A 12,720-nucleotide genomic window follows, 5' to 3' on the forward strand; every position below is an offset into this window, starting at 1 on the left:
CATGTTATATGACAAAAAGTCAAAAGAAGAAGAAGTTGACTAGGTTTGGTCAGCTGAAAATTTTTTAGCCCTAACTATTCAGTCGATCGAATATGAAGGTTGACCAGCCTGTTGACCACTTTCGAGCGCCTAAACATTTCAATTAAAAATTTGTTCGGGCCACCAAACATGGTTCGGCTAACCGAATGGATCTTCAGGCAACCGAATCCTTGTTTAGCCAACCGAATTGAAATAAAGGTATTTCATTTTGGCTACTAAGGGTTGGATTATGACAAGTCACCAGAGATCTAGCCAACCGACCCAGCATTCAGCCAACCAATAGACTCAGCCTTTAGGGTAATTATTATGGTTTGAGCGACCGAATATTGGACTATACGACCAAACCGTGGTCTGTATATATTCCTACATGCATGAACAACTTCATTTTCTTCATGAGAGCTCTTTACTTCCTTCTCTATTCCTACTGTTCCATAGACCCATTCCAAGCTCACTTTTCCTCAGAAAAATATTCCTAGCTATGTCAAGAGATCAAAGGTTTGTAAAATCTAACATTGCGCTTGAGTAATCGTTTATTTTTCTTGAGAGAAGAATAAAATATGAAAAGGTCTTCTGACTCAAGGAGCCTATTCTAGGTAAACTTCTTGACATTGGATTTCTGCATACTCATTTCAATAATGCACTTGAAATGTTTAAATATCAAGGATTGTATGAGTTCATCAGTTTTTAGCCCAAGGGGATATACCTCATCCTTGTCAATCTATTTTATACCAACATGGGGTAGGACTATTGTAACGTCCCTCAATTTCTTAACATAAAATATCACATAATAAATAAAATGGTCAACCCGAACCCGTGGGTAGCGGGGACACTTGTCAAACACAGCGGAAAACCTAGCAGCAGTAAACATAAAATCTCAAACATCCAATCATAAAACATAATACCAGAGCATTCTATACATCCTCACATACATCCAAATATCTCTAGGGTCAAACACAAAATAACTCTGACCCTTTTACAAAATCTTACCCTTCTCACAAGGTAATCTCACTACCTCAACGGCGGCCCTGACCCGCTAGTCTCTCAAGAGCTCCTAAAAAAAAATTAATTAAGTTTGGGGGTGAGACACTTCTCAGTAAGTGAAAATAAACTAAATACAGCTGTGGGGCAACATGAATATTTAATGCATTTGTACATATACAGTACATTTCATAATTCTATAAACATAATCATATCGTACTGGGTAAACATATATTTTCACATCTGTTAATAAATCATATCATACATAAAATCATCTGTTATAACTGTATTACTGAAAACAAACCCAGGATGACTAGCTAGCTGGTGTTATGTATTACCCCCCATGACAGGTTGTGCAGCCCGAAGGCGGGACCCGACAATGGCTGGCCGACCACTACCGAATCAAATATGTCTGTAACTATGATGAGCCCGCCACACCCTGGTCCGGACTGCCAAGTGGACGTCCACACTCTACTGAAAGCCACATCGACTATCCATCTCCCATCCCCTCGTGGGACAGTAGCACTAATAAGGCCTCATGCCAAAATGAACCCATAGCTACGGTACCGAGCTCCTGGTCTGAACTAAACTAACATCCTGGTTGTGAAAACATATAATACATGATCACACGTAACATCATTACAGCCTCGTGCCGGAAACATAGATACAGCCTCTCGCCGAAATCATACATATGGCCTCGCTCCAAAATCATAGTAAATATGGCCTTGCGCCAATAATATAAATACGACCTCATGCCGATAGCATAAATATGGCCTCGTACCGATAACATAAATACATGGCCTCGCGCCAATAACATAAATACGGCCTCGTGCCGATAACATAAATATATGGCCTCACGCCAAAAACATAGATACGGCCTCGTGCCGATAACATAAATATATGGCCTCGCGCCAAAATCGTTTCAGGTATATATACTGAAAATACATCATTTATTACATAATCGTCAAAACTATCACAACATAACTCATATTTTCGTAATACCTGAAATCATGCTTGGTTTGTAAAATCTTTCACATCATAATACATTTCACATAAAATAATATTCATGTCACACATATGCTGTTAAAAGTCATACTTTATATTCTAAAATCGTGAATTCCTTACATCTCATACATACATATACATTTTAATCATCATAGCAGTATTTTCCCAATCGTACATTTCATTTGTAATACACAATATAACATATGCTTTTCTGAAAATAAATTTACTTATAATCAATAATAATTTGTATAGAAAAATTACTGCTTTAGTTTATTCCCTTACCTGCCTACTGAGAAATTCCTTAGGACCCAAAATTTCACGCCCTTGGAGCCCGAAATTTAACTCCTGCAATTTACATTTTTCCCCAGATTAATTAATTTATTTCTCCAAAATAATACTCATCTAGCCTTCCCTAGGCTCCATATATCTCAAATCAATATTTAAACTATGATTTAACATCCCTAATTAATTTTTCAAATTTTGCCTGCGGGTCCCAAAATTACCCCCGCGGCGCTCACCCGGTCCCTAAATTCCAGAAATCCTACTTCAGTCCTAGATGCTTAATATTTTAGCATTTCTAAATTAATGCTAATTAATTAAAAATAAGCCCCTTAATAATCGCCGCAACCCAAATTTGGGGTTTTGGTCCGACACCCCCACGAGAATTCCGTCCCACTAGAGTTGTAGAGAATCATCCCTAGATTCTCGTGGTGGTGTCCGTTCGTCAATTAGGCTTATATTTTGCAAGAAATTAAAGAAAAAGGGAAAAATGGCTTACCCTAGGGAATATGCCTACGCCGCTCCTACCACCGATTCGCTTCGGTAGAAATGACGGCAGCAGCTAATGGAGTCCAGTGGTATCTTCGGATTTTCGATCAGGCGAAAATCCGTCACGAAATCGAGGAGAGAGGGAGAGAGAACGTGAGGAGAGAGAGAGAGATGACTTGCAGACACAGGAGAGTAAAAGAAAAGAAAAGAAAAGAATGAAGAAGGAGAAGAAAGGTTGGGGGGCGGGGCGTGAATCATTCTTAAGAAGTCACCTGAAGCTTCTTACACAGGAGAGTAAAAGAAAAGAAAAGAAAAGAATGAAGAAGGAGAAGAAAGGTTGGGGGTGCGGGGCGTGAATCATTCTTAAGAAGTCACCTGAAGCTTCGAAGAAGCTTCAAGTGATTTTATATATATATATATATATATATATATATTAATATAATAATAATAATAATAATAATAATAATATATTTTATTTTTAAAAAAATAAATTTTAATTATTATTATTATTTTTAATATCCAATTAATTAATTAATTAATTAATTAATTTTTTTTAATTAATTTTTTAAAATTTTTTTTATTTTTAATTTATTTATTTTTTAAAAAAAATTTTATTTTTATTTTTATTTATTTTTTGAAATCATTCTATTAATCTTTTATATCTCTTTTTGGGGTTTTTACATTCTCCCCTCCTTATAAAAATTTCGTCGTCGAAATTTGCTATTTCCCCTATTTCCTTTCCTTAGCGAAAACACTTCTTATTTTTATTAATTACCCTCACTTATGGCGGAGGAATACCGTGGTTACAATAAGGGCTCTGGGAGATCACAACTATTCAAAATTCTCCCAAAACCATTCACGTTTCAAAACTAAAAATCCTATGTATCTTACGTTACACTATACAATTAAAAACTACAATACGATTCCATTCACTTGACTGGCTCAGCTCTAAACTCCACTGAATAAGTGCGGATATCTCTGGCGCATCTGATCCTCTAGTTCCCAAGAAGCCTCCTCAATGGCATGGTTGCGCCACAGAACTTTTACCAGTGGAATCTTCTTCGTGCGTAGCTCCTGTTCCTTCCAGTCAAGAATCTGCACTGGCACTTCCTCATAAACTAAAGTATCGCCCAACTCCAGTGCTTCATATCTAATCACACGGGAGGGGTCTGGGATGTATTTCCTCAGCATAGAAACGTGGAATACGTCATGGATCCTAGATAGGACAGGTGGTAGTGCCAAATGATAGGCAACTGGACCCACTCTCTCAAGAATCTCGAATGGTCCAATATACCTAGGGCTCAGCTTACCCTTCTTCCCGAACCTCATAACACCCTTCAGCGGTGCCACCTTTAGGAACACGTGATCTCCTGTGTCAAACTCCAATTCTCGCCGACGAGTATCAGCATAACTCTTCTGCCGGCTCTGCGCTGTCCTGATCCTGTCTCTGATGAGTTTGACTTTATCCTGAGTCTGCTGTATCAGCTCTGGCCCCAATACCTATCTCTCTCCAACCTCATCCCAGTACAACGGGGATCGGCACCTCCTGCCATACAGTGCCTCATACGGTGCCATCCCAATGCTGGCCTGGTAGCTGTTGTTATACGCAAACTCAACCAGTGGCAAATACTGCATCTAACGACCTCCAAAGTCCAGCACACATGCTCGCAGCATATCCTCCAAAATCTATATCGTCCTCTCTATCTGTCCATCTGTCTGAGGATGAAAAGCTGTACTGAACGACAACTGAGAACCCATGGCCCCTTGCAGACTCTTCCAAAAACGAGATGTAAACCGTGGGTCTCTATCTGAAACTATGGACACTAGGACGCCGTGGAGTCTAACTATCTCCTAGATGTATAACTCAGCCAATCTGTCCATGGAGTAGCTAACTCTAATCGGCAAAAAGTGGGCAGTTTTCATCAATCGATCCACCACTACCCAAATAGCGTCCTGTCCATGCAATGCTGGCGGTAATCCTGAGACGAAATCCATCGCTATATGCTCCCATTTCCACTCAGGAATGTGGAGTGGCTGCAACGATCCCGCCGGTCTCTGATGCTCAGCCTTCACTTGCTGGCACGTCAAACACTGACCCACAAACTGAGCTATCTCCCTCTTCATGTTTCTCCACCAGAAGGACTCTCGGAGATCCCTGTACATTTTAGTGCTACCCGGATGTACAGTATATAGGGATCGATGTGCTTCCTCCAATATGACTTTCTTGATCTCAGGATCGGCAGGAACACATAACCTGGTATGGAACCTCAGGGCTCCATCATTTGAAATGTTGAACTCTGGTTCCTGACCATCCTATACCTTTCCCATAAGCTCTACTAGTTCTGCATCATTCCTCTGAGCTGCTTTAATCCTCTCCTGTAGAGTCGGCTGCAAAACCAAGTCAGCAATGAACGCCTGGTGATCGCCCTCTACCAACTCCACACCGAGCCTCTCCAGATCCATTTGAATCGGATGCTGAATCTCCATTGCAGATACAGATGATTCCACTGATTTCCGACTCAAAGCATCAGCAACCACATTAGCCTTTCTCAGGTGGTAGCTAATAGTGCAGTCGTAATCCTTTATTAGCTCCAACCATCTCCTCTGCCTCATATTCAATTCCTTCTGCGTGAAGAAATACTTTAAACTCTTATGGTCAGTAAATATCTCACACCTACCCCCATATAAATAGTGCCTCCAAATCTTCAGCGCGTAAACAACTGCCGCCAACTCCATATCGTGGGTAGGGTAATTCTTCTCATATTCTTTCAACTGTCGTGAGGCATAGGCTATCACTCTCCCCTGCTGCATCAACACGCATTCGAGCCCTTTATGGGACGCATCACTGTAAATTATGAACCCCTCTTCTCCTGAAGGAATCGTCAATACAGGCATAGTGATGAGTCACTGCTTCAACTCCTGGAAGCTATGTTCACATTCATCAAACCACTCAAACTTCGCTCCTTTCCTGGTCAATCTGGTCAACGGGCCTGACAATCGAGAAAAGCCCTCAACAAACCTGCTGTAGTACCCAGCCAATCCCAGGAAACTCCTAATCTCATGCACATTCTTTGGTTGTACCCAATCAACTATCGCCTCAATTTTACTCGGATCAACAGAAATACCACCCTTGGATATAACGTGTTCAAGGAAGGTAACCTGTTCCAGCCAAAACTCACACTTCTTGAGCTTCGCATATAGCTTCTTCTCTCGCAATACCTGCAACACTATACTGAGATGCTCCTCATGCTCCTCTGGACTCTTCGAATACACCAGTATATCATCAATAAATACTACCACAAACCGATCCAAGTACTGGTGAAAAACCCTGTTCATAAGATCCATAAACACCGTAGGAGCATTCGTCAACCCAAACGGCATAACTAGAAATTCATAGTGACCATACCATGTTCTAAATGCCGTCTTCAGAACATCTTCCGCCCTGACTTTCACCTGATGGTACCCGGAGCGTAAATCTATCTTCGAAAAGATCTGTGTCCCCTGTAACTGGTCAAACAAATCATCAATACGAGGGAGCAGGTATTTATTCTTGATAGTTACTTTATTAATTTCTCGATAGTCGATGCATAATCTCATCGAGCCATCCTTCTTCCTCACAAACAAAATTGGTGCTCCCCAGGGTGACACACTGGGCCGAATGAACCCCTTATCTAATAGCTCCTGCAACTGCTCTTTCAATTCTTTCAGCTCTGTCGGTGCCATTTTATACGGTGCCTTCAAAATCGGTGATGTCCGAGGAACCAGATCAATAACAAACTCTACCTCACGATTAGGAGGTAGTCCCAGCAAATCCTCTGGAAATACATCAGGAAAATCTCTTACCACTGGGATATCCTCCACCCTCAGTTCCCCTTCTGATACAGCCTTCACATAGGCTAAATATCCCTGACAACCTTCTGATAGCAATCTACACGCCTGAATAGCAGATAATAACGAAGGTGGGGGGCGCACATGTGATCCCATGAATCTGTACTCCTCTCCCTCTGGAGGTCTAAACACTACCACTCTCTGATGGTAATCAATGCTAGCATAGTGGGTAGCTAGCCAATCCATGCCCAAGATTACCTCAAACCCATGCATGTCTAAAACCACCAGATTAGCTAACAAAGACCTCCCCTGAATATCCACTGGACAGTCCCTGAGTACCTTCCTATATACCCCTACGGTCCCAGTTGGCATAGCAACAGACAAACTAATTTCTAACTGCTGAGGCTCAAATCCACACAATTTAACATAATCCCAGGCGATAAATGAATGCGTCGCCCCAGAATCAAACAAAACAGTAGCTTTAAATGATAGTATTGAAACAATACCTGTCACCACATCTCCTGCCGCCTCAGCATCGCCCGGTGTCAAAGCAAAAACTCTGGCTGGGGCCGTATTCCTCTGCTGGCCTCCTCGTGGTGCCTGGTAACCTCCTCGTACAGGTCTAGGAACAGTACCAATCTGTGTCGGACACTCCCTCATCATATGTCCTGGCTCCCCGCACCTATAGCAGACACCTCGCCCAGCACGACACTCTTCCAGGTGTCTCTTTCCGCAAGATGGGTAAGCGGGAGATGGCTGTGCACCCTGGAAACCATGATTCCCGGTCTTCTGTCTCTGGTTCCTATAATAGCCACCTCTCTTCCACGTGGCATGGCCAACTCCCTGCTGGAAACTAGAAGGTATGGATCTCTTCTTCTGCCTCTGCTCCTCAGCCTCCAATCGCTCTCCAGTCTCTGCTATAGTGGCTCTATCCACTAGTTCAGCAAAATCCTGCAACTTCAGAATCGATACCTGCTTATAAATTTCTCTCCTCAAGCCTCTTTCAAACTGTCGTACCTTCTTCGTCTCATCTGGAATAATGCACGGGGCGAAGCGAGATAGCTCGATGAACCTCACCGTGTACTGCTGTATTGACAGCTGTCCCTGCTTCAAATTCAAGAACTCCGTAATCTTAGCCTCCCTGGAAGAGGCTGGAAAATACCTGTCGAAGAATATCTCTCTAAATCGCTCCCAAGTCATCTCTACAGGTATAGTCCTCTGCTGCTCTAACAATCTCATTGCTGACCACCATCTCTCAGCCTCTCCAGTCAGTCTGTAGGTGGCAAACAGCACCTTCTGCTCCTTTGAACACTGCAGTACTGCAAATATTTTCTCCATCTCCTGCACCCAATTCTCAGCGACTGCAGGATCCGTTCCTCCTGAGAAAGCTGGAGGATTCATCTTTATGAACTTCTTGATTCTTACAACCGTGGCCTACAAACAGACCACCCTATTCTCTTGAACTCCTGGCAATTTATGCCATAACCTGCTGTGCTACGCTGCGTAAGACAGCATCTGAATCACTACCCACAGTGCCTGAGGGTCCAGCACCCTCACTCCCACTGGCGTGGGCACTATTTCCACCGTGGTCCATCCTGAAAGAAGAAATAACTTAACTCAAAACCTCTTTTCCTACGTGTATCCCTCAACTCATATAGTATATTCTCCTAATTAACTTATCACTTTTAATCTTAATTCAAGGTTCAATCCTGCAACCTAGATACCCAACCCGACGATAGTTTACAATAAATTTCCTGAAATAGTCACCCCAGGAAAATCATACAAACCACCACGGAAGTCCTGCATCTAGACTACAAAACCAGATCTCAAATCCTCTTATCCTATACTCTGGTATTATTACTGCTGTACTCTAGAGTCTACAGAACCTAATATCCTAGGCTCTGATACCAAATGTAACGTCCCTCAATTTCTTAACATAAAATATCACATAATAAATAAAATGGTCAACCCGAACCCGTGGGTAGCGGGGACACTTGTCAAACACAGCGGAAAACCTAGCAGCAGTAAACATAAAATCTCAAACATCCAATCATAAAACATAATACCATAGCATTCTATACATCCTCACATACATCCAAATATCTCTAGGGTCAAACACAAAATAACTCTGACCCTTTTACAAAATCTTACCCTTCTCACAGGGTAATCTCACTAGCTCAACGGCGGCCCTGAGCTGCCAGTCTCTTAGGAGCTCCTGAAAAAAAATTAATTAAGTTTGGGGGTGAGACACTTCTCAGTAAGTGAAAATAAACTAAATATAGCTGTGTGGAAACATGAATATTTAATGCATTTGTACGTATAGAGTACATTTCATAATTCTATAAACATAATCATATCGTACTGAGTAAACATATATTTTCACATCTGTTAATAAATCATATCATACATAAAATCATCTGTTATAACTGTAGTACTGAAAACAAACCCAGGATGACTAGCTAGCTGGTGTTATGTATTACCCCCCATGACGGGTTGTGCAGCCCGAAGGCGGGACCCGACAATGGCTGGCCGACCACTGCCGAATCAAATATGTCTGTAAGTACGATGAGCCCGCCACACCCTGGTCCAGACTGCCAGGTGGACGTCCACACTCCACTGATTGCCACATCGGCTATCCATCTCCCATCCCCTCGTGGGACGGTAGCACTAATAAGGCCTCGTGCCAAAATGAACCCATAGCTACGGTACCGAGCTCCTGGTTTGAACTAAACTAACATCCTGGTTGTGAAAACATATAATACATGATCACATGTAACATCATTACGGCCTCGTGCCGAAAACATAGATACAGCCTCGCGCCGAAATCATACATATGGCTTTGCGCCAAAATCATAGTAAATATGGCCTCGCGCCAATAATATAAATACGGCCTCGTGCCGATAGCATAAATACGGCCTCGTGCCGATAACTTAAATACATGGCCTCACGCCAATAACATAAATATGGCCTCGTGCCGATAACATAAATATATGGCCTCACGCCAAAAACATAGATATAGCCTGGTGTCGATAACATAAATATATGGCCTCGCGCCAAAATCGTTTTAGGTATATATATACTGAAAATACATCATTTATTACATAATCGTCAAAACCATCACAACATAACTCATATTTTCATAATACCTGAAATCATGCTTGGTTTGTAAAATCTTTCACATCATAATACATTTCACATAAAACAATATTCATGCCACACATATGCTGTTAAAAGTCATACTTCATATTCTAAAATCGTGAATTCCTTACATCTCATACATACATATACATTTTAATCATCATAGCAGTATTTTCCCAATCGTACATTTCATTTGTAATACACAATATAACATATGCTTTTCTGAAAATAAATTTACTTATAATCAATAATAATTTGTATGGAAAAATTACTGCTTTAGTTTATTCCCTTACCTGCCTACTGAGAAATTCCTTAGGACCCAAAATTTCACGCCCTTGGAGCCCGAAATTTAACTCCTGCAATTTACATTTTTCCCCAGATTAATTAATTTATTTCTCCAAAATAATACTCATCTAGCCTTCCCTAGGCTCCATAGATCTCAAATTAATATTTAAACTATGATTTAAAATCCCTAATTAATTTTTCAAATTTTGCCTACGAGTCCCAAAATTACCCCTGCGGCGCTCACCCGGTCCCTAAATTCCAGAAATCCTACTTCAGTCCTAGATGCTTAATATTTTAGCATTTCTAAATTAATGCTAATTAATTAAAAATAAGCCCCTTAATAATCGCCGCACCCCAAATTTGGGGTTTTGGTTCGACACCCCCACGAGAATTCCGTCCTGCTAGACTTGTAGAGAATCATCCCTAGATTCTCGTGGTGGTGTCCGTTCGTCAATTGGGCTTATATTTTGCAAGAAATTAAAGAAAAAGGGAAAAATGGCTTACCCTAGGGAATACGCCTACGCCGCTCCTACCACCGATCTGCTTCGATAGAAATGACGACAGCAGCGAATGGAGTCTAGTGGTATCTTCGGATTTTCGATGAGGTGAAAATCCGTCATGAAATCGAGGAAGAAGGAGAGAGAACGTGAGGAGAGAGAGAGAGATGACTTGCAGACACAGGAGAGTAAAAGAAAAGAAAAGAAAAGAATGAAGAAGGAGAAGAAAGGTGGGGGGGGGGGTGCGTGAATCATTCTTAAGAAGTCACCTGAAGCTTCAATTTTATATATGTATATATATATATATATATATATTAATATAATAATAATAATAATAATATATTTTATTTAAAAAATAAATAAATTTTAATAATAATAATTATTATTATTTTTAATATCCAATTAATTAATTAATTAATTAATATATTTTTTTTAATTAATTTTTTTAAAATTTTTTTTATTTTAATTTTAATTTTAATTAATTAATTTTTTTTAAAAAAATTTATTTTTATTTTATTTATTTTTTGAAATCATTCTATTAATCTTTTATATCTCTTTTTGGGGTTTTTACAACTATAATGACCTGAAAAATAATGGTATTTAAATAATAAAGAGAGAGGAAAATGGAAATAGTAAGAGAGGGCGGCAGCAGACTTCGTTGACAAATGCGAAGTGTTCGTCGATGATGTGGCATTTTGGGCTCGTCGATGAGGGTGTGCTTCGTTGACGAGAAGATACTGAGAGCCTATTTTTTTTAGCTCTGAATTTTGTTGATAAGTAATAGTATTCATCGAAGAATTGCCTTCTTGACCTTGTCAACGAGGTGACATGGCTCGTCGACGATGGCCAATGTAAAAACGGCCCTAAACGCAATTTTTTAGTTGATTTACGTGCAGAAACCCTCTCCTCTCCTCTCCTCTCTCTCTCTCTCCTATTTGGTTTTCATCCTTCATCTCTAAGTTTCTAGGCCAAATTTACACTAGTTCGACGATCTGAAGCCACCACGACACTCCTTGGGAAGTTCTTTACATATCTGCTACAGTGGATCATCAGTGGGGCTAGTTTGAAATTCATCCTCGATTTAAGGTAAGGCTATTTATTTAGAATTTGGTTTTCCATAGTTATAGAAAATGTTATTCATGAAAAAAATACCGAAGTTTGGTTCTATGAGTTGTCATTTTCAAGGTGTTGAACGGGGAACCCTACGAGTGCAGGACCAGTGAATTTTAGGGGGATTTCTTTTATGTAATTAGGTAAGGAAATAAACTAAAGCAATCATTTTTCATGCAAATTATTATTATTTATTAGCAAATTAATGATCAGGAAGCATGTATTATATATATATATATATATATGAGTAGATTGGTAAAAATGCATATGTCAGAAAATTCTGCTATTATGTTGAAATGTATATATATATAATGAAAGCTAGAAAGTATGATTTTAGAATAGAATGTATGATTTTATTCGGAATTGTGTGGCATGCATATTATTTTACATGGAAAGTATTATGCTATGACAATTATATGAATAAGATATGTTTTTAGAGATTATGAAATAATGCAGTACATTATGATTTCAAAATACATGATAAATGAATTATTTATTCAAAATGATAAGTATGAAATGTTCAGCGCCAGGCCGTGATTGATAGCCACTGCAAGGCCGTGTATTATGTATGATTTTGGCACAAGGCTGTATTTATGAATATTCGGCACAAGGCCGCAGATGTAAAAGAATTCGGCGCAAGGCCGTATATATGTATGTATGTTATTACAGAAAATGCTATCAATCTATTTATGTTAGACAAGTATATTATCATGTATTGTATGTTATCAAAACTCGGATGATAGTTCAGTTTAGTTTTAGGAGCACGGTATTATAGCTATACAGATCAAATTATTATGTTCAGACTTGTGCTAACCGCACCTGCAAGTAGAGGGGGTGGGAGATGGATAGTGGATGTGGCTTTCAATGTAGAGTTGTAGACGTCCACTTGGCAGTCAGGACCAGGGTGTGGTTGGCCCATCGTACTTATAGACATTTTTAACACGGTAGTGGTCGGCCAGCCACTGTCAGGTCCCGCCTTTAGGCTGCACAACCCGTCATGGGGGGTAATACATGACATTAGCTAGCTATACATCCTGCGTAAATTTAAGTATTATCAGTTATATCTAACATT

The sequence above is a fragment of the Malania oleifera genome, chromosome 11, assembly GCF_029873635.1.
Source record: "Malania oleifera isolate guangnan ecotype guangnan chromosome 11, ASM2987363v1, whole genome shotgun sequence".
NCBI classification, from domain to species: domain Eukaryota; kingdom Viridiplantae; phylum Streptophyta; class Magnoliopsida; order Santalales; family Ximeniaceae; genus Malania; species Malania oleifera.